General features: G+C 48.8%; 1 pseudogene; it reads right to left on the bottom strand.

Moving 5' to 3' along the window:
* Positions 1 to 1,106: 1,106 nt before the first annotated feature.
* Positions 1,107 to 3,140, bottom strand: LOC147692701 (18S ribosomal RNA; annotated as a pseudogene).
* Positions 3,141 to 4,865: the final 1,725 nt, after the last annotated feature.

Here is a 4,865-nt window from a genome sequence, read left to right as displayed (position 1 = left end):
CTGATGCAGCCCCACGTAGGGCGCCAACTGAAGGACTGGGTTATTTAAGACCCAGCGTGCCAGGGGACAACACCTGAAACCTTCGTGGGTAACCTGTTCCGGCGTACAAATGACAGAGACACGGGACACTTCCTTCGGCGTCAAAGATTCAAGGTTTATTTACTGCAGGGAACACAGAAGTCACGTGAAGTACGCAGCCGGTATGTTCGCGGGATCTGATTCAATTTGCTACTGTGGATCGCTCCTTTTTATACAGTTTTCTCTCATAGTTTAACATGGCACACAAAGGTTTACAACTTGGTTCCCATAATTATCCCCGAGAGGGGTCGCTTTGATGTATTCAAGGTCCGGAACATAAGTACAGAAACATTCGGTGGTTCCCAACTGTAAAAACCCATCTTCCCGCCATTAGTACATTCCAATCGGCAGTAAACAGATCGAAGAAGGAACAAGGACAGGTGCAGAGGAAGGCAGAAACAGTGGGGAGATCGGAAAAGGGTGTAAAAGGGGTGGTATCGGGAAACACGAGCTACAGGCATCAAAGGGACGTGCCTAATGAGATGCACGGCTGAGACAATAGATCAGCACGGCAAGATGTGCCTCGAGCGGGGCCATCTGCCTTGCAGTATCATCCCCCTCATCATAAAGACACTTTCAAAGGAAACGTGTCTTCCGCAAGAATCTTGGGAATCCCAGGGTCGCGAAGCGGACAGCGTCCGTTCGCTGGCTACTTGAGGGCAAGGGACAAAATGGATGCCATATCTAAGATGGAACCCGTGGGTACAGATATAGAAACCCACGAAACAGACGAACGGTTTAGGTTAACACAGCGAAACTGCGTACACCCACTAAACTCGTCATTTGCGGTTCATAGATACCGGACTCGACCATATTCGTGCGAGTCGAAAACACCACTTACAATCGTCACGGAACCTCAGAGGGTTAGCCCGCCTTATACCTGGTCCACACCCAAGCGCCCTGCAGGAGCATACCCCTCTGTGTTCCAGGACACAAAAGGTGAGTGCCAGGTCCTGTACCAGGATTCTATTTGGTAGGTGACCAATGGTTTGAGCTGGCATCTCCTGTCATTTGGCCCACTCTGCAGTTTATGATCCTTCGGAAACCTTGTTTCAACTCTAGATAGTGAAGTTTGATCATTATCTATTCACTCCCCCAGGGCAACTGCCAACCCCAGGAGAGCCAATCCGAGACCCTCACTAAACAATACAATCGGTACTAGTGATGGGTAGTATGTACAAAGGCCAAGGTCTTAATCAATGCAAACTTATGACCCTCAGTTTCCAGGAATTATTTGTTCACAGAAAATAATTGAAATCTCCAATCACTATCACAAATAGGGTTCAGCGTGGCACATGCTGATCCATTCAGTGTAGAGCATGTGTCGTCCCTAAGGGCATCACAGACCTGTTACTGCTTGAACTAGTGTGGCTGAACGCAACTTCTCCCTCTAAGAAGTTGAATGGTGACCGCTGTGGGGTCATATAATGAGTTAGCAGAATTAACCAGACAAATTGCTCCACCAACTAAAAATGGCCATGCACTACCATCCAGATAATTGACCAGGAGTTATCAATCTGTCAATCCTCTCTCTGTGTCCAGGCTGGGTGAGGTTTCCAGTAGAGTCAAATTAGGCCACAAGCTACGGTGCACTTCCATCAATTCTTTCAGGTTTAAGCTTTGTAACCATACTCTCAGCCACGGCCCGTGGAGGGAGTTCCGGTGGGCCAGAAAGACGGGGTGGGGGAGGGGCAGGGTGTTAGTGCTAAAAACCAAAATATGGATAATTTGAGGTAAGTAAACAATGTAATAAATAAAATGAATTTCGTAGCGTGCAGTGCATTACAAAATGCGATGCAGCACGCGCTACAAAATTTGTTTTATTAATTACATTGTTTACTTACCCCCAATTATCCATATTCCGATTTTTAGCACCCCCCAACCTGCCCCTTCCCCGCCCTGCCTTTCTGCCCCACCGGAACTCCCTCCATGGTCTGCGGCTGTGTACTCTCCCTGAAACCAAAGGACTTTGGTTTCCTGGAAGCTGCTCAGTGGGTCATGGAAATAATGCAGCTAAATAGTTTATGGGCAGAATTATGAAGGTATCTGATCATCTTCAAACCTCAGACTTTTGTTCTGGAGTAATGAAACCATTCTTGACAAATGCTTTTTGTTTGGTTTGTCATGTGTTGTTCCAAAGAATTCACCTCTAAAGGCACAACATGAATGACCTTCACCATCCCGCCTAACCATAGCCCAACCATGGCCCTAGTTCCGTAAACCAATAAAATAGAACCAAAATCCTATTCCATTGTTCGTAGCCAAAGCATTGCGGTGAAAGACCTGCTTTGAACACTTATTTTTTTTTAAGTAAATGCAATGGTTTCCCCAAGACATGCAACTAAGAGTATCACAGAGGTGCCAATATGCAAGGGTTGGTATAGGCTGGGGATTGCCTCCCAGTGAACTGCCAGCTGAATCCCAAGATCCAACTATGAGCTTTTTAACAACAGCAACTTTTAAACAGGCTCCTGGAGCTGAAATTATAGCAGCTGCTGTCATCAGACCTTCCCTCCAATGGATCCTTATTAGTGGATTTAAAGTGTACTTGTTTCAATTACAGGGCCTCAAATGAGTCATGTATTGTTGTTTTTCATTACTACCTCTCCGGGTCAGGAGTGGGTAATTTGTGCATTTACTGCCATCCTTGGATGTGAAAGCTGTTTCTCAGGCTCCGTGTTGTAATAGACCTCTGACTCACTATTACCTCTGGTCACATTGTAGGCAAAGAAAGCGCTATTAAAATTTGATAGGGCAGCCATCTGTATGTACACTCACCATCACGGAGAAGCAATCAGCCTAAGGCTATCTAGATTCACCAAAGCAGCTGACAAGCCTGGATTTGTCTTGGTTTGATCAAAACATACATTGTGGAAGATCAATGCTTGTTGTCATGTATTAGCTATAGAATTACCACAATTTTCCAAGTAACAGACTGAGCGATCAAAGGAACCATAACTGATTTGATAAGGCACCTGCAGTTTTACTGTACCGGCCATGAGTACTTGCATTTACATAGTTTAACCTTTGAGACAAGCGGATTAGTGACGGTACAACGCGTACCGTCACAACGCGTGCTGTTACAACGCGTCCCTTACAACGCAAGTCGTTACCACGACTTGCGTTGGGGGCGCGGATATCGAATAGTATAATTTACTATTCTAACACCAGTCCCCGTGGACGCTAGGGAAGGTGTTGGAATAGTAAATTTACTATTTTTAATCTTCTAGCGCCCTCCAGCGCAAGTCGTGGTAACGACTTGCGTTGTTACGGACGCGCCGTAACAGCACCGCGTTGAAACATCCGCGTTGTAACGGATGTTTCCCGAGACAAGCACATGCTACTGGCAGGATCAGTCAGGTAGCTGCACCTGCTGCGGATGGAGGATCCATGTGCCTGTCCGAAACCGACCTTCATATCCCTTAGGGCCTGCTGTAGGAGTCCCTGTTATCCTCATGGGGTGGGGCGACCGGGCAGTCACATGGGCACCAGTGGACCCAGCCTCCTCTGTGACAACCGAAGGGAGAGATGGGCTGAGATGCAGCCTAACTGAGATAAAGGGGTGCTGGTCAGATCAGCCAAGACATCCCTCGGAAGGGTCGTTCCAAGCTGCTGAGGAAATGTGCAGGGTGGAACATTGCAACAGACATAAACAACAGGCTCTAACTTTCTGACAGAGTCTAGGACTAGTGCCACCTGACCCAATCCATTCTTGTCGGACCTCTAGGCGGGCACAAGCTGCCTGTCTACTTGACCTTTTCTCTGCTGGGTGGCCTCCACAAAAGGCAGACCCTCAAGTCGGACAGTTCAAGTGTTTGAAGATCTATGTTTAGCTGAGACTGGCCTAGGGCTGCATCCCTAAATAGACCAATTGTGATCAATCAACCACAGTACAGTTGTGGCTAAACCATCCCAGAGGAGTCCGCCCTCCACGGAGAAGTCAGTTTCACATCCCTCCTTGCTCTCCAAGAAGGCAGGCTTGGAAGAAAAGGCCCCCCTAGGCCTGGAAGGCAGATATAGACAGGACCCCTGGGGGCATGGGACAGGCCGGCCCGCGTCGTTGTGTCACCTTGAGAGAACAACCAGTTGACAGGGAGGTCTCTTGCACACTGTTCCTGCTAATCCGTAGGAAGGCTGCCTGCCTTTTTTCATTATGTGTGCAAATAGTCACAGAGGGGGCCTTTCAAGAAAATGTGTCGGACATCCTCGAGCCCTGGCTGTGCTCGAGGAGTCATATGAGCCATCACCAGGCATCTGCTACCTGGCCCTATGGAGCTCTGACCTGGTGGCCAGTTTGGACCTTCTTAAATTGGGCAGATAGGGAGTCCTTCCCAGGCCTGCGGGACCCCGTCTAGGCACTTTGGGACACAGTGGGCGAGAGAACAGAGCCAAGGGCTTCAGAACCTGGGCCTGGAGAAGTTCTGATCCAGGGATTGGTCAGAACATCTTGACCCAGGAAGGCAGGGGAGACGATTCTCAGGCTGGAGGTACCCCGTGCAGGGCCAGGCCTGCAGGAGCTTTGTCCCCAGGCCCGGTCAAAGCTTCTTAAACTGTGCAGGCAAGAGGTATCTTTCCGGGCTGCGAGACACCATCCCACGCATTTTGCAACAGAGTAGAAAAGGGAAGGGATCCAAAGATCGGGGACTTTAACCCAAGGGTTCACCAGGGCTCTGACACGAGGTCCACTATGAGCTTCTTGGACAGGCAAATAAGACTTTCCTCAGTGTGTTGGGGAATGAATTCTGGGGCCGGGAACCTTCACTCCAGGCCTGCTGGAGCTCTGACCC

The sequence above is a fragment of the Lissotriton vulgaris genome, chromosome 9 (assembly GCF_964263255.1).
Source record: "Lissotriton vulgaris chromosome 9, aLisVul1.2, whole genome shotgun sequence".
NCBI classification, from domain to species: domain Eukaryota; kingdom Metazoa; phylum Chordata; class Amphibia; order Caudata; family Salamandridae; genus Lissotriton; species Lissotriton vulgaris.
Note: the sequence above shows the minus strand (reverse complement) of the source record. Positions and strands in the feature narration are given on the sequence as shown.